Source organism: Sorex araneus, chromosome 1 (genome assembly GCF_027595985.1).
Source record: "Sorex araneus isolate mSorAra2 chromosome 1, mSorAra2.pri, whole genome shotgun sequence".
In the NCBI taxonomy this organism is placed as follows: domain Eukaryota; kingdom Metazoa; phylum Chordata; class Mammalia; order Eulipotyphla; family Soricidae; genus Sorex; species Sorex araneus.
This window is the reverse complement of record NC_073302.1, coordinates 289,504,160-289,522,920: the sequence shown is the minus strand read 5'-3', so window position 1 is coordinate 289,522,920 and position 18,761 is coordinate 289,504,160.

Here is an 18,761-nt window from a genome sequence, read left to right as displayed (position 1 = left end):
TTGACAAACTTCTGCTTCAGTTCCTGCTTTCCAGTCCTTTTTGTCTTTCTGTCATTTCTTGCAGTTGAGGTTTTAATTAAGAGATTTTCTGGAGCACTGGATTTGCCACACTGAAATCAGGTCAAACCTAGGGGAGGAAATGTGACAGTAGAAAAGCCCAGAACCCTTTTAAAGGTTCAAAGAAGGGCCAGAACAACAACACAGCAGGTAGGGGGCTTTCCTTGCAAGCAGTGGCCACGCTGGGTTGAACCCCACTCCACCTATGGTCCCCCGTGCGCTGGCAGGAGTGGTCCCTGAACACAGAACCAGGTTTAATGAGCACCACTGGGGATGGCCCCCAAACAGAACAAAAGACAATGTTCAAAGCCAAGGAAAAAGGGGTCCGTCCTTCATTTGTAGGAGACTTCCTCAGGAGAGCAAGTCCGCGTCTCGTCTTCACTTGGATGATGGGACTTCTCATTCCAGCTTGGGGTCTCAGTGAGACAGCTGCTAAAAATACACGTGCACATGTCTTGTTCTAATTGAAGGAGGAAAGGAAGCCTTTGTATTTTTCAAAACAATGTTCCACCTCTCTTCATCAGAGGGCTAAGCCACTCAACCTACAAGAATAGTTATCCACAGAGGGCTTGGATTAGCGCCTCATAAACCAGCAGGGTTCTTCTATGATCATCTAAATAAAACTGCCACCGCACTGGAATCGATAGACTAGCCAGAGAGAGAAGAGGCTTTGTGCTGAGAGAGGCTGAGGCTTGGCAAGGTTTGGGGATGTGGTGCTGAGAGTCCCTGGTTTGGAGCCAGGTAGAATAGAAGCTTGGAGACGTTTACTTCCTGTTGGTGAATCTGTTTTCTCCTGTGTTGGGCCTCCTACCTAGTGGTAAGTATGTAATGGAAACTGGTTTTATCCCTGCCTGCTTCAGAAGAGAGCAACCAGGTCCTGCTCGAGGGACAGAGATGTGGGTACCTTTGAAGGGAGGGTCAACATATTCTCACCCACTGTTGCCCCAATTATTAAGTGCGCCTGGAAGAGACTGAGGGGACCCTCAAGAGAGCATGTATCCATGCTTTGTCTTTCTCTCTACAGGGATCCCAGACACTGGGCCTGCCAAAATCATGCATTAATGCCACGGGAGCAGCAACCAGGGTTTGGAGTCTCAGCCTCATGCTTGCCAGACAAGAGTTTTAAGTCCCTGAGCCACCCTCTGGCTCTAGCGTCCTTCCTTCCTGCACTCAGAAAGGGGGAAAGCTAGTGAGTGCAGGCACCAGCGACAAAAGCTGCAAGCCTGCTCAGGAGCACATGGAATAATGGTCAGGAGATGCCTCCTCATGCCCAGTGGAAAGATTTCTTGCTTTAAGTTTATGACTTTCTTTTTCTTTGCAGGCATTCAAAGTTATCATTCTCCCTAGGAAGGAAAAAAAAAACCCCACTTTCGTATACTTGGAGACTGTAAATTAAAGCACCTTTTAGCCTTCTCATTCTCGGACTCATAAAACCCAATTCACATACCATTTCCTCAGGAACAGCAAATGTATTTGTGTGGCAGCTTTGGGCCCTCCAACCACAGCTGTCATTACGAAGTCACAGTGCTCTGAGGCTCAGGGAGAAAACTGTTACCTGTGCTTGCCACTTCAGTAGGCAGGCTAAGTGGAATAAAAAGGGGCCCCGGGCAGTGGGTATGCTCTTTCACTCATGCTACTTCTAAATGAAGACAAGGATGGCTTCATATTTTCTATTTTTATTTGTAAGTATCTTGTCAACAGAAGGGCGTTGAAAGGCATCTGTTGGGGAAGGGAAAAAAAGAACAGAATTGTTATTTGAGCGTAACCAAAGGTTCCTGATGATTACAGAAGGCCATTAAGTATTTTTAGTAGCAACAGAATCTGGAGTGTCACCTGTTACTCCCTGGAAGGTGTTATCAAAACCAGCAGGGTGCTTAAACCACAGTCCGGGACTTGATGGCAGTGAAAGGATGATGGGAGCTTGGGAAGAGCATGGCACACGTTTCCCTGAAGGTTCAAATAGGATGAAGGAACAAAAGTGGAGGTTTGGTGAGGTCAGAGATGGAGGCCTATTCTGATTCCTTCTCCACATTTTGTCTCCTTGCCTCTCTTTATTCGTCCTTCACACAGACCTTTTATTGGTGGACTTTCTGACCCTCTAAACCTATAATTTCTAGAGCCATCTTCAAAAGAAGTCCAGGTAGCTTCCCTTAAAGTGTCATTGAAGGTTTCACTGGAATCATTTTGGTCTCCTTGGTTACTTCAACCCATTTTAACAACACCTGCATCTTCACAAGGACACTCTGAGAGGGGGCAGTTGAGATTGCCTAGCTTCAGGCCAGTGCCCACGGTCGGCAATAGAGGTAGACAAGTATAAAGACACATTTGTAGATATCTTATAAGCAATGCCATCATGACTCATATCTTCATATTTGAATTTTTCAGCCCTGAGTCAAACATTCATGAATCATTTATCCAACCCTAGCTGTTATCCCCTTCAAGTCTTTAAGTTTTACTTATTTTTTTAAATAACAAACCTCTTTAATTCTTTTGTTTCTCTGTACTAGTCTCATCAACTCCTCGACTGAATAAACAAAATATTCCCTTATTCATTCTGGCAGCTAAGTAGCCAAACATTGGCTTTAGCAAAGCACACAATTTCATACGTTTGTCTCACTTTAAAACCTGCTCACACATTTCACATGGGAACTCGGTATTACTGGCTGGTCTCCTAGATCTCTGTACTCAGCTGTGAGTTCTAAATACATTGATATTTCTCTCTACTCTGGCCTCTTGCTTTCCCTACTTCTTCCTCACTATCAACTGATAATCTGACTAAGTTCTAAGTTGTCACTAAATTAATCAACTTGAGGAACATGAACGTAAACTCTCTTACTTTTCAAATGCAGAGATAGGTTATCTCTGCCTGTAGACCACATCCTGACCATTGTCTTTTATTTCTCAAAAACAGCCTTACTTAAGTTTCCCTTCTTTTTTCCTGCAATGTTACTTCTCTCTTTACACCAAATCATTTCAGTGTTAAATAAATAGTTCTCATCTTGAACATAATACAAAACAGAACAACAAACCCCTCTTTTGACCACCTCCTTCTTGCTACCTAGTCATTATTTTTTAAATTTCCTCTGCTTGCCAATATGATAGAGTTGTCCCAAATTCCTATCTTCACTATAACTTTGACCACCTAATAAAATGCTCACTAAGGTTCCCAGTGATTCTCTCCTGCCATATTCCTTTGCCTCAGCTTGGTTCAAAGTAGCATTTGATGTGTTGACATTCCATTCTTCTTCAAAGACTCGATTTAGCCCCCACACTTGATTTGGGGATGTTAAACTCTTTGTATTTTTATTTTATTTCATTGTGGCCAGTGATTCCTTTTAATCCTTAGAGTCTTGATTTGCTTTTTCTCTTCCATTTGCCCCTTAAGTGTTGAAATGTCCCCTGAGTTATTTTCTGGGATTCTTTTGCCTTTCAGTCTATACTCCCCATAGGAAGTTCCCCATGTCCTAATTAAACATCATTGACAGGATAGGAACTCTTACTTTGTGACTATTCAACTCGTGTAAATGACAGGCTTTTATCTACAACTCCAAGTAGCCATGCATGCATATCCTATTCTTTCTCAGATCAGAATATGACACTTGGAACTGAAGGTCAAAATCAAGATAAAGACCTTTCTATTTTCTTTCTACCTACTTATTTCTGGCATGGATTAGAATGTTTAGAGTATTCCTCCAAAGCACATCCTGAATTAATCTGCTTTTCTCCATTTCTAAGGTTGTCCTAACTGATTGCAGCCCAATATTATAGTTGTAAATTATTTCATGAGTCCCTCTCTGGTTCTATATAGATATTACCTTCAGTTTACCAATGATGAAACCAGCTCCCAGAGGTCCAAGTCACTTTATATATTCATTTAAAAATATTGTTGAAAAAAATATATTGTTGATTCCTGTTTTAAATATATTAAAAAATATATTGTTGACTCCAGAAAAATCTACCTAATTTACATGGTAAACAAATTGCAGTGCCAGATAGCTGATAGTCAAGTACTATTTTCAATCCCATACAACATATCCTTATCAGGAATGTTCTAGAACATCCCTTCTACTGCAAGATAAAATATATAGACAGTAATCCAAGTGTGTTTCAGATCTGTGTACAGTGTCTAAAAATATTACATCCTTTCCCATTGCAAAAACATACCGATCAGCCTGGGGGCTTTGAGAAGTTTCTTTTCAAGGGAGTCAAACTGATCTATAGAAATTATTTTCCCGGAACCTGACCTTATCTTCCTTTACCAGTGTGGCTTCTATCTGAAATGCCTTGCGGGTTACTTGCATGGCGACCTACACTTCGACTGTACAAAAGCCTCCCTGATGTAAGGAATCTTGCTTGATTGTTGTTTCACGAAGTTACCCTTCCTTCACACTCCTTCATTGTCTGACTTTACTTTTATCCTGATTATTATTAGACTTTACTGCAACTTTGGGCTTGCATTTCAAGTAAGTTTGCTAAATGTTTTCCGAAGAATGAGGCTCAACTTATAAATATGGACATAGATACTTGAAAACTCCAGCGAGAAGAGCTGAACTTCTAACTATTTTTTTTGAAAAACCTCACTCACCATCGTCTCTGCTGTTAATCTAAATGTCCTGAAGACAGAAGAAGTTATGTGTATTAAAAGTACAGTTGAAATCGAAATGTAAACCATATCACTACTAGACCAGCATGGAAAACAAATACCATATCTTTCCATTGACTTGTGCCATGCATCTTTCAACATTTGTGCCAGTGAGCAAAATGGTGGCCATGCCATTACCTGAGGCAAAATAAATCTAGAACAATTCTGGAACATTTTCCTCCAGGAAGTGGAGGCCCTGTAATCATGTTGTTGAAGACAGAGTCATCACAGTCCTCAAAGGAAACAGGAACTAAGTGTTGTTTAGTGTGTGTGTGTGTGTGTGTGTGTGTGTGTGTGTGTGTGTGTGTGATTCCAACTGAGATTGAGTTTTATGGCTGTGGAGCATTCAGATAGCAGAGCTGACATCTGGTACCAAGAGTCTTAATGGTCCCCCAGTGTCCCAGGCCCTGCCTGCAAGGTGGAGCTGGCTCTAAGGCAGAAGTCAGGAGCCTCATATAGATAAATACACTCATATACGTAGTCGGCAGGAAATGAAATTTCTTTCAAATATTCATTTTCACACACAATAGATCCCAACAAAAGCTGTAAACAACCACAGTGTTCCTGTTTTAGGAGGGGCCAGCTTCCCATCCCGGGGAGGGACTGCACCCAGTGAACACGTGTGCTGTAATTCACAAGGATGGATTCTGCACACCGTGGCTGCTCACTCATGAGCTTTTAATGTCTTCTTCCGTCACCGTGGAATATGTTATTTACTCTGGCCCCAGCCCTGGCTTCTGCCCTTCTATCGTCCATAAAAGTAATAGCCCGTGTTTGCACACAATGACAAATCAGACAAGGCAAATATTAAACCTGTGGAGTACAAATCCACCTGAACTCCTCTTGATCCCTTATCACAAGGTTATTTGGATGTGTCAGAGTAAGAGGATTTGGTTCTGTTTCCTGATCAGCACAAATCTTGTAAGCAGGTAGAGCAAATAGGCAAAAGCAGAGTTTGATTTGATGGGCATAGATGTAGGTTTCTGTTCAATGCCCTGTCATCCACAACATCTATCTCCCTTATTGGTTTACTGCCTGATTTAAAATGCTACCCTTTGGGGAGTATTTACATTTCAAGTCAAGGCAAGAGTTTAATTTGAAGGAATGTTTCATTGGTTGTTGTTTTAACTCTTTTCATCTTGGTAATGTTCTTGTTTCAGCATAGCAAGTGAGGTACTAAGGCTAGGGAGGTCAAAAGTTCTTATGCATATGAAGATTAATTAGTGTTTATTCAGATCTCAATGGTAGGGGGAATTTCATTTTTGTTGTTGTTGTTTATTTTGGGGCCATACCCAGCAATGCTCTGGGCTTAAGTATGGTTCATGCTCAGTGAACACTCCTGGTGGTGTTCAAGGTAGCATATATGAGGCCAGGAATCAGTTGTGCGCAAGGCATGTGACTTACCTCTGTTAGATCTTTCCAGCCCTGAGACAATTCCTTGTAAACAGACAAGACTCACCATGCTCACTACATTCTGCTTAGATGTCTGCTTTTGATACGAATCATAAGTGAAGAACTGCCAATATGAATCATGAAAATAATTGATGGAGCACATTAATGAAAAGTCAGAAATTTCAAGATTCTACCTCCTAAGAACACAGGCTAATACTTCAGAGAAAATTTTCAGTTGGGTTGGATGTCCAGAAACTGTCATTAGACATGTGTCTAATGTGCACATGTCTTCCTACTAATGTGCTCTGAGGGAGAGGCATGCTCTTAGCTTGGGGGAAAACCAATAATATCAAGGTCAACTGTCAATCACAGTGTGACCCTGCCTCGAAACAGAAGAATGAAACAGGACATGATCTAGAGGGATCTAGAGGGATGAGGTCAAGGATGACTCAAACAAGGTCAGGTGATTTGATTTTTACCTGATTATAATGTATTAAATGCTTATATGTTTCTTCTACAGTCTTGGCTTTACTCAAGGGTGCACAGTCTGGAGTAGGGCAAGTGAATTGTGTTGGAAACATTTTTGGAAGCAACTGATATATAAATTTTTAGTAGTCAAGTGTCAGTCAATCTTTACTACTACATTAATTTATATGTTAATAATCAGAAATATATTTTTAATTGGTGAAAAATACTGATCTGTTGACTGTCATGAGGGCTGTTAGGAATGGGATCTAACTAGTAGAATTCAATGTTATGAAAATGTAGCACTGTAGCACTATTGTCCCGTTGTTCATCGATTTGCTCGAGCGGGCACCAGTAATGTCTCCATTGTGAGACTTGTTACTGTTTTGAGCATATTGAATACGCCACGTGTAGCTTGCCAGTCTCTGAAGATGTGCAGTTGAGCACAAATATCTTAGAAATATCTCAGAAATATCTCATTCTAACCTTCTCCCAAGGCTTTCATTGCAAGGCTTATAACACCTAGCAAAACCAGTACTCTTCTCCTGTTGTTCTACTACCGAAAGTTCCTAAATGATTCTTCGTCCAAACATTATATATCTAGAAGTCTTACTGTGGGGAGCAGGAGACTGTCATCGCAATACTATGCCTGGTTCAAGAGAAGCCATCATAGTAAGTCACTTAAAGAACACTTTAGGGGCCAACAGGATAGTACAATGGAGAGGATGTTGGCCTTGCACGTACCCAACCTGGGTTTGATCCCTGACATTGGCCCCCCAAGCATAGCCAGGAGCAATTCCTGAATGCTGAGCCCTGAACATTGCCATGTGTGGCCCCCAAAACCCTCCAAAAGAGAATACTTTAAGAGTTGAGAATCAAAATTTACAGCATTGAATTTACAGCATACTTTGTGCAAATTATTATTATTTTTTTATAATTTATTTATTTTTTAATTGGTGAGTCACAGTGAGGATACAGTTACAGATTCACACATTTTCGTGCTTGTTTTTCCCTCATGCAATGTTCGAGAGCCCATCCCTCCACCGGTGTCCATTCTCCACCACTTATGAACCCAGTATCCCTCCCACCCTGTTCCATCCCCCCCACCCCGCTCCGCCTCTGTGGCAGAGCATTCCAATTTGTTCTCTCTCTCTCCTTTTGGGTGTTGTGGTTTTCAATAGGGGTATTGAGTGGCCATCATGTTCAGTCTCTAGACTACTTTCAGCATGCATCACCCTCCCTGCTCAGGATTTCCAATCACATTTTACTTGGTGCTCCCTTCTCTATCTGGGATGACTTTCCCACAGCGTGTGAGGCTAGCATTCAAGCCATGGAGACAACCTCCTGGTATTATAAACTGCTATTCTTGGGTATTAGTCTCCTTCTCTGCCATTTTATATTCCACAGATGAGTGCAATCTTTCTATGTCTGTCCCTCTCTTTCTGGCTCATGTGCAAATTATTTTTGCCTGCTTGTTTTATGTTCAATAACTTTTTTTTTGGTGTGGATTAGCATTCTCTCTTAATAGTCTGGTAGTGAGTCTAGATGAGTAGCTATATCTTATTTATCTTAATCATTTTTAATAGCAACTATTCTCTATCAAACAAAGGTTTTGAAATGGTCATTTCCCTCTCTTACACAAGATGTAGTTTGAAATTGTTCTCTAAAAGAATCATATTATGTGGTATGTGAATATATGTAGATATTTTAGTATAAGTATCTGGGGTCTCTCTCTAGGGGTATGGGAGACAGGCAAGAGACAATCAGATGCAATAACTAGAAAATTTGTTTCCTTGAAATGGAGATTATGCCAAAAGCTAAAAGAACTCTGCAGGGAGTCAGAGAAGCAGATTTTTGTCTTGGTTTTCCCACCAAACAATATTCTGTTGTTGGATTTTTCTCTTGGACTTAATTATTCATGACTGCAAAAAAGAAAATAAATAGCAAAAATATTGCAGCTTCTTCTTATTCTCAAGGGCTATAGCTTTTATTTTTAGGAGTCCTCAAGGTTGGAAATAAGCGGATCTCTTCACTTCTTTGGCAAGTTTTCCGGAAGGCACCTTCGTCCCCACAGACAAACCTCCCCTGCTAGCAACTTAGCTACCAGGAGCTGCTCTTATATCTGCAGCCTCCCTTTTCAGCCTAGTATTCTGTGGAGTAGAGTGAGACCTTTCAAATACATTTCAAACAATTTAGAGTGAAATTAATGTCATTTTTTTTCTGAGAAGGGATGTGAATTTATGAACCAAAATGTTGATTTCCCCTCCCCCTAGAGACTAGAGTGATAGCACAGAGGGTAGGGCATTTGCCTTGCACAGGCCTGACCCAGGTTCGATTCCTCTGTCCCTCTCGGAGAGCCCAACTAGCTACCGAGATTATCCTTCCCGCATGGCAGAGCCTGGCAAGCTACCCATGGCGCATTCAGATATGCTAAAAACAGTAACAGTAACAACAAGTCTCACAACAGAGACGTTACTGGTGCCCGCTTGAGCAAATCGATGACAGTGACAGTGACGTTACCAGGGTGGGGCTATCTATCTCTATCTGCCTGCAACAATTCATTGTAATTCTTGTGCTTGAGTGGAATTGTAGAGATTTTCAAATTGGTGGCAAGTTTTTAAAGAGTGTATTTCAATAATTTTTATTTGTGTCTATTTTATTATCATTCAAAGGACTTTTGGAGGGGAAATGTTGCATTACCACTTGTGATACTCATGAGCTACTCCTGACTCCGTGCTCTGGGGTTGCTCCTGTTTTTGTTCTTTTGGACCATACTTGGCTGTACTTGGGACTTACTCCTGTCTGTCTGCACAAAGATCACTTCTTGTGGGGTTCAGGGCACCGTATGGGATGCTGGGGATCAAAACAATGGTTGACTGCATGCAAGCCTAACACCTGAACCACTGTACTATCTCTCATCTTGTGAGGTCCCTCTTGGGGCTTTCGAGGGAAGGGAGATAGGGGTGCAATGCCAGAAATTGAATTGGGGCTAGCCCCACTGAAGGTGATTGCCCTCTCTCCTGTACTCTCTCTCTGGTCCTAAATGTTTTATTTATTGATTTTTTTGTGCTGAGACTGGACCCAGAGTGACAGACATGCAGAGAAAGTCCTCTACTACTGACCCACCTGCTCTGCCGGAATAATAATTTTAGTGGTTTTAATTCTCCTCAAAAACTTCCAAAAGTTTATACCCCACTTTTCTGCTTCTGCCCACACAGTTGTTCTTTTCAGCAGTGTCATTTCAGTCATGAGTCATTTCCCGGACCTCCAGATGAATAGACCACATGGGCAGACATAGCCCTCGAGACTGCAAATGTCTTAAAACTCATGAAATAAACATGACGCTTTTCTAATCCACCTTCTTTGTGGCCCTGTGCTTTGAGACAGTCTCAAGACTGCAGAGAGCCACATGGTGGTCTTGCCTGCCTCCAGAGTTCTCACACAAATGAAGGTTTCAGCGAAGGACCAAGCTAGCATTAAAATCTTCCCTGGCAGCCGAATTAGTGAGGAAAGTTCGACTCAGCAGCACCTTTCAAACATCAATCTCACCATGCATATCAGCTTGGAGAAAGCGTGAAATGATGATCTTCTGCCTAGTTCTGGAATTATAAAGCAAGCTGCTACACTTCAAGAAACAATAGAAAGGAGTGGAAAAGCTACGTGCACTTCTTGTGTGTATCATTGTTATTATTATTATTGTTATTATTTTTCTGGCATCTCAGCTGGAGCAATAGCACAGCGGGTAGGGCATTCGCCTTGCATGTGGCCGACCCAGGTTCGATTCCTCTGCCCCTCTCGAAGAGCCTGGCAAGCTACCGATTGTATCTCGTCCACACGCATGGCAGAGCCTGGCAAGCTACCGATTGTATCTCGTCCACACGCATGGCAGAGCCTGGCAAGCTACCTGTGACCTATTCGATATGCCAAAAACAGCAACAAGTCTCACAGTGGAGATGTTACTGGTGCCCACTCGAGCAAATCGATGAGCAAGGGGATGACAGTGATGACACTGCCAGTGATACTGGCACCTTAAGTTTAGAATTGGACACTGCTATTCTTTTGAGCCAGATTTTTCACAAGGAAATTCTTTTCCAATTCTTGTTCTCTTTTGGGATATTAAGAGCTGGAATCCAATAGCAAGAGTTCACGAGTTGACAAGCCCAAACTTTTTCTTTGTTTAAAAGATAAATTCCAAATTGCCCTTTATCTCTAGTTTCAAAGTTGGAAATTGCAGAGTGGCCTGGGCAGGTAAATGGCTGTTTGCCAGAACAAAGTCTCGGAAGGGGGCCAAGGACAGCAGGGGGAAGCAAGCACAATTGGTAGGTGGTCTCAGCATTAAGAAGTTTCAAATATGTGCCTTTCTGTCTTTCTAGAATAACAGCAAAAGGAAAGGTGTCGGAAATGTCACATTCTCTTTTATAGGCAAACTGTTTTTGCATTCTAAATCTGTCCACGGGGAAATCTGTTCTTAGCAGGTAAATCTTGCAGGAGGTGACTTTGCTACTCCGGCTCATCATTCCTTAATTTGGCCCCAGAGATACAAACTTATTAATTCCATTAAGGCCAAATATTTCCAACAGGATAATAATGTTTAGATCCCTTAATGTGTTATCACACTGCTGGGAATGTATGCCGAGGAAATAATTCTGGGAAAGAAAATATACAATTTTACCTTATTTTTTTTTCTCGCATTAAAATTATGTATCATTGCAGGACCATTGGAGACCACCTTATAGTCCCATAAGGAGTATTGTAGGTAAGTTATGCCACTTATGAAACGGATAATTCACACAATTATTATTTTGTTTTGTTTGAGAGGCCATATCTGGCAGTGCTCAGAGCTTACTCCTGACTCTGTGCTCAAAGATCAATCCTGGTGTTTCTCATTGTACCATAAAGAGTGCTTGGGACCAAAGATGAGTCAGAAGCATTCAAGGCAAGAGCCTTACCTGATGTCCTATATCTCCTGCTTCTGTTCATACTATTATTTGAACTATGTAACAAGAAAAAGGACACAGTTTAATTGTAGTGAAAAAAGAAATCAGAAATTAGCAACTTGATTATGATTATAATTTATTTATTTATTTATTTTTTTTATTTTATTTTTTTGCTTTTTGGGTCACACCCAGCGATGCTCAGGGGTTACTCCTGGCTTTGCACTCAGGAACTACTCCTGGCGGTGCTTGGGGGACCATATGGGATGCCGGGGATCGAACCCGGGTCGACCGAGTGCAAGGCAAACGCCCTACCCGCTGTGCTATCGCTCTGGCCCCTATAATTACAATTTAAAAAATGTATTTATAAGAACCCAAAAGAGAATTAAAAATTCAAAAATGGGCCAGATGAATAATACAGCAGGGAGGGTTCTTGCCTTGCACGTGGCCAACCCAGGTGTTGATTCCCGGCTCCGCAGATGGTGCCTGGAGCATCGACAGGAGTAATCCCTAAGCAGAGAGCCAGGAGGAAGTCCTGAGCACTGCCAGGTCTGGCCCCCAGGCAAAATAAATAGATAAAATGCAAAAACAAACCTATTGATCAACAGGTGCTGCTGGTGGAAATTGGGGTGATCTTAGCTCTGTATCTTTGCTCTGTGAGGTTCCCAAGCAACCTCCTTGGGGAACAGCCACTCATCAGCAAGGCAACTGGCAACCCCCACTCATGGACAGCCCTTCCCAGAACACTCGTCCCCCCGGAACACGGATGAAGTTTAGGACATGGAGCTTCCCATGGAAAGAACACAAAACCATGCGAAAACTGATTGTTGACCAAATTAATGCTGTATTCCTGTTTACTCCCGTAATGTCACCTTAGAACACAAAGAATTTAAAAAAAAATTTTTAATGAATCACCACGAGATAGTTAGAGACTTACAAACTTTCATGATTACGTTTCAGTCATACAATGATACCCATCCCTCCACCAGTGCTCATTAGAACTCAAGGAATTTTTAAGATGCTCTTCTAGGATGTGAATGACCCAGAAAGCATACAGCCTTCACAGAAGCTGCAGTCCACAGCATCCCCACCCCTCACCCTTGCCCAATGCCCATGCCCCAAGTGTTCTGCCTGACTCATGTCATGTTGAGCCAGCTCTAGATAATTTGTGGTCCTGATGTGATTTCTTTGCTTGGGTGAAACTGAGTTGACAAGCTTCTCCAATGTTCATAGTGCAGTGCAATAAATAATCATATCCTTTCATCTTTCAAGGTCTCCTTCAAGGTCTCCTTGGACTCTTGAAGAAATTTTTCCTGTCGACAGAATGATTCCTGCCTTCTGCATTGTTACCACTCTTCTTTGCCTTTTGTTAGAGCTAATGGTATTGGGCAAGTATGAGTATGTGCTCTCCAGTCTTTCCTACTCCTGAGAATCAAACTGGGAGCCTTCACACAGTATGGGTGCTGAGTGCCACCCAGCTAGTTACATCTGGCAGGTGTGGGGATGCAAAAGACCTTGGCCCTTTCTATATTGGGGGTTGCTTCTGGACCATATCTGGCAGTGCTCAGTGCATACTCCTGGCAGTGCTTGGACCTTATTCAGTGTCGGGGATTTAACTGACGGCATGTGCAAGGAAAGAGCCTTTTCCACCGTACTATCTGACATGCCCAGAACTTCCATGGATCTTCTGATTGGTTGGGAGTGACAGATCCTTAAGCCAGATTGAACTTTACTTAGCTGTGTACTATGGGCATCTGTCACTAGTGGGAAGACACACACACATGTTAATTTTTTTTTTTTTTGCTTTTTGCGTCACTGGCTCTGCACTCAGGAATTACCCCTGGCGGTGCTCAGGGGACCATATGGGATGCTGGGAATCAAACCTGGGTTGGCTGCGTGCAAGGCAAATGCCCTACCAGCTGTGCTATTGCTCCAGCCCCACGTGCTAAATTTTTTTTTTTTAAAGAAAGATGAGGATTGACTAGAGTCTAGATTAGGAAGGGTGAGTGTGGTTTTTATCTTGGGCTCCAAAAAATACCCCATAGCAATAAAGATAAACAATGTTTTAATGTGATCTTCTAAAGAATGGGAAGCGAAATAAAGTCCTTGGCAAATAAAATATCAACATCTTTGAAAAATATAGGATTAACCATAATAATATACTTTATCATAGTAGAGTCTGATAAAAAGTCAAAATCAGTAATACTGATTTGGTCTGTCATTGTAAACCTTTGTCATTAGGTGCATTATGGACTTTTGCATTAATTTTGATTGCTTAATATATCACATTATAATATTCATTGATGACAAGATTTATCTTGATTACTGAAGTGTTTGGTGGCCTCTTCGGTGTAAGGAATTCACATTATTGTAAGGCTTAAATGTGTGTCTCCAGGTTTAAAATGTGAGAGGTTTACACAAGTTACGAGGGTGCAGACCAGTTTTCCTAGGCTCAGAAGACTTTTATTCAGCTTCCTTGGTAAGTGACATGTTTCTTTCCTTCCTCCATGGCACACCCGTCACTTTAGGGTAAATATTTGAGAGGTACATATGCTGGTGGATCAGAAACAAACCGTTGGTACGTAGGCTGGTGGCAGAATTCATTCCTACAGAGATAAGGATTCTTTCATTGCACATATCAAGACACACTGACAGTTGATTGTGATCAGAGCGTGGTTTGGGTGGGGCCCTTTATTCTAAAGATGCTGTGAGTCTCAGGGGGGTCCCTCTGATGGATGGCGTGGAGTTCTGGGTGGCATGGTGGGCTGGCGAATGGGGTGCAAGAAGGTTAAGTAGATCATGAATACCTCTGTGGCTGGGGAAAGTTTTACCTTGTCTGCCCTTGGCTTGCTGCCCCTGTACCTTCACCCCGCCTTCTTGCTCCACCTCCAAATCCACCAGAAAAGCGGCTCTGAGCACCAGCTGTTTTTGCAAAGGCTGTTTGGAGAAAAAAACACAGCAAAGCCCAAGAGGGTTTAAAGTGAGATGAAGAGTCCCAGAATGTGGACTTACAAGGAAGTTGGGGAGTGCAACAAAAATAAAACACAGGGAAAAAGGAGGCTAGGAGGGGAAAACGCCTGGAAACTCCTTGGCCAATGGGGAGCCAGGGGGAGGGTTATAGGTAGAAATGTGTTATGAGGGAGGCTCCTTCCTCATGGGAGAGAAAGCCCCCTCATTTCTTTTTCCCCTTAGAGTAAAAGGTGACCCCTTGAGACTATCCAGTATGAGGACTTGCCAATAATAGGCATAAAAATGAGAACTTAAATGCTGTCACGTGTCACTTAATGGCACAGCCGAGTTTCTTTTTTCCTAGAATATAGTAATGCACTTGACAAAAGGCTTTTACATGAGTAAAGAGAACATTATTTTTGAATAGTTAATGCAAAATTGCCATAGAATAAAATGATCATTAAATATGTAAATGCTATTTACACGTGCTTATTATGCTCATAACTCATCTCTTATGTAATATGATCCTTGTGCCCTCATTTGTCACTTGGGCATGGGCTCCACAAATCAAAATGTAGGGCAGCTTCTCACGAAGAAGCAAGCTGATGGAGTACACGGGGTGTACCTCTTTTACTGGCTCACAGGAAGAGTCTATATTTGTCCTGGTTGGTCTTGAGCAGAGAAAGCTGGGGCACGGGAGCCATAGTACAGAAGACGGGGTGTTTGCCTTGCACACAACCAACCCAAGATCAATGCCCAGCATCCCATAGGGTCCTCTGGGCATTGGTAGAAATCATTCTTGAGTGTAGAGTCAGGAGTAACCTCGGAGCATCGCCAGGTGTGGTCCCCAAACCGAAACTAAACAACGACAACAGCAAAAGCCCTGAGTGCAGAGAAAGAGAGATGGAGATCAGCAAAGCGATTTCCTAAACTTATTTGGACTACCACCTCCTTTTCAGAGAAATAAATGCTCAGTCACCCCACTCCAGGAAATCTACTTTCTACATACAAACATATAGTACCCATCAAACGCACCCACGGCTCCAGGGACCCGGCTCCTGTGACTTTGGGAAATCTAGAGTCAGACTTAGGGAGCAAGTACAATTTCAAAACATAAATCTCCTTATGATTTATTGTGAGAGTGTTTGATTTGTATGCCTCTGTTATGTATTGATTGGATCAGTTTCGTCTGGTTCATTTTCATGCCCAGTACTGCTCAGTGCTCACACCTGGCTTGAAATCAGAGATTCCACCTTGTAGGGCGCCCCATGACCATACGAGTTGCTGGAGCTTGAACCTGGGCCCACTGTGTGTGAAGCAAGCACCCTCACCGCGCCGTGTTCTCTCCCCTGCCTTTGATTTATAAACCAAGTACATAGCTTTCTATATTTAGGGTCACATAAAACTTTCTTAGCGAGAAGCAGCTGCGTGTGAAAAGTGTTTAAGAAGCCCCGTGCTAAAGAGCCCGTGTAATGCCAGGTGCTGAAGCACCCTGAGGGCTAAGGCAATCCCAAATATTCCAAATATAACCAGGCTGCTGTTGCAAAAGTCTCCTTTAGAGTAACGCTAAGCCCCAAATTAAGAAACATTTTAAAAATTGCCTTTTGTTCATCATGAGTGGGTCAGTTTTACACTTCCTTGTGAGGACTACTTAGGCAATACCTATTGTGTTGAACAGAAAACAAAGTTGGTAAGAACAGCCTCCTTTGTTCCACCTGTGCTGTGAATGTTTTCCATCTTCCTTAAAATGGGCACACGCTCCTCCAACAGCCGTGCGTGTTCCCCTCACTCACACTCGGCGGACCTGCTCCCGTGCAGCCTGTCAGAATGCAGAGCTCAGGTCCCACCCGGAGCAGCTGAGTCAGAATCACAGTTTTCAAGATTCCCCAGGTAGGTTGGCTAAACATCTGTGTTGCTTTCATAGCACCGTAAATTTGGATAAGCTGGAAGGGCCTATTCTCTAGTTAATCCAAATCAGAGTTGGTCAAAGGGAAATGTGCGTGATATTGACAAGGTGAAAGTGAAGCCGTACACTCTCTTTTCTGCACTCTCTCTTCTCCTGGCACAGTGAGACTCACAAACCCATACTGACTGCTCCAATTACTTCTTGTTATTATTATTATTATTATTATTATTATTATTATTATTACTGGACTTGAGCTATGGCACGAGTAGGACGTTTGCCTTGCACGTGGCCGACCTGGGTTCGATTCCTACGTCCCTCTCGGAGAGCCTGGCAAGCTACCGGAGAGTATCCTGCTCGCACAGCAGAGCCTGGCAAGCTATCTGTGTCATATTCAAATATGCCCAAAACAGCAACAACAAGTTTTACAATGGAGACGTTACTGGTGCCCGCTTGAGCAAATTGATGAACAAGGGAAGGACAGTGCTACAGTGCTATTATTATTGCTAGTTTGGCCGCGGGAGCACATTCAGCAATGCTTGGGGCTTACTCCTGGTTCTGTGTTCAGGAATCACTGAAGAGACCTTTTGTGGTACAGGGAATGAGTGTAGGGTCAACTTCATGTAAAGCAAGCATTTTAGCCTCTGCACTATCTTTCCAGCCCAGACGTTACTTCCTGACTCATCCCAGTTACATACAATTGGTCCAATTTCTCTGATCAACCTATTACTTCGTATCACTCAGTGTGGTTTTGCTTCCCTGGTATAAGCCTTACCATTAAGCAGTAAAGTTTAGGCGCATTGTGTCTAGTTTGCATTCATTATAAAAAGAAGCATGACACGAGATCCTTACCAGCAAGCCCGCTACCCCCATCCATCCAAGAGAACTAGCATACAGTGAATGAAGTGTGGGCTTTTCAAACAGTGGGACAAAGAGTTTGGGTGGCCTTATAAGTCTGGGTGTGTACCTCTTATTATTTTTTAAAAATCAGAGCTAGTTAAGTATGTGTGCGTGGTGGGAAGGGACCAACTGTGAAGCTTCCAAAAGTCCCGTTCAGCCCAGCAAATGTAGAAGGCAAAGACAAACTTTTCACTTATCTGCATCCTTAAAGGGTTTTGTGGTGCATTTTTGAGTGAAGGTTTTGAGTGAGTGCTTAGAGTTAAGTTATGTTGATTATTATGCATGTTGTGCATAATAACATATTATGCATAGAAATGAACTCAAAGCCGTGCAAGGTACTTAAAAGTATAAATATATATGTACGTATGTATATACATATACATATATATGTATATATATATATTTGTCCCTAACTAAATGTTGATAGTTTTCTCAATTTCAGGGAAGCATCAGTCTCAGTTCAGATGTGACTGGATCCAGGAACTTAGATGGTGTCTGAGCTCTGCCTTCCTCTCACCCCTCCCTGTTCCACAACATCCTGTGCCAGCCACAATAGGGGCAGTCCCTTGAAAGGCCATCAGAGGCACTCCATGGCTCTATGGGCAGTGGAACACAGGAGAGGTCATCTTCTTTGGGTCACTCTGGTGATAATTCTGGAATTTTCCTGATGGACAGAGCTGTATCATTTCCTATCCATGACCACTTGGCCAACAAAAAGGATACTCAGGTCATCAAGATTTCTGTCATGGTAGCTTCATTGGAATCGTGTCCACCTGCAGTGACCTTCAGCCCTGGGGACAGGGCAGGAGTCTGGCGGAAGGTAGAATAAGGGATAGTTATAGGTAGGTACTGGCAACCACAAGCAACAGGATGAGACAAAACCAATTGGATGCATTTCAGGTTTGTACTCTTATGCCCCTTGGACTTTTCTTGTTTCTAGAAAGCACATATAAGAGAATATAATTCCTTCTAAATTCATTAAATATTCATCATTGAATTTTTAAAATGCTTGAGAAAGCATAAAGAGGAGAAAAATATCAGTCATCTCACCACCAAGAGAAAATTGTTGCAAATATATAGATTTGAAAACTTTTTCCTCAAATAATTCATGAAAGAAGTTACTGAATTATCATTGCTTTGCTTGTTTTGTCTTATTAAATTTTATTTATTTTAATGTATCATGATTGATACAATTCTAGAGTTAAAACTAATTAGATAACAAAGTTCTAATATTAAGATCAATATGTACAAACAGAGCTCCAATATTAATATTAATACCTATAAAAGTCAATTTTTAATATGAAAATTAGTTTATCTGATCATGGGGATGTTAAGTCCTTGTCTACGAATTTATTAATACATTTGCTGCTAGTTGAGCCATCTGCGTTATTGTCTTTGTTGAGTTTAGCTGTCTTCTGTGTTGTTTGCCCATCTAATTGGTGTGCTTTTACCGGACCCTCAGTACTGAGGAATTAAGGGGTGTCAAGCCACCTGCTGTGTATGGGGTCTCACAGTCCGG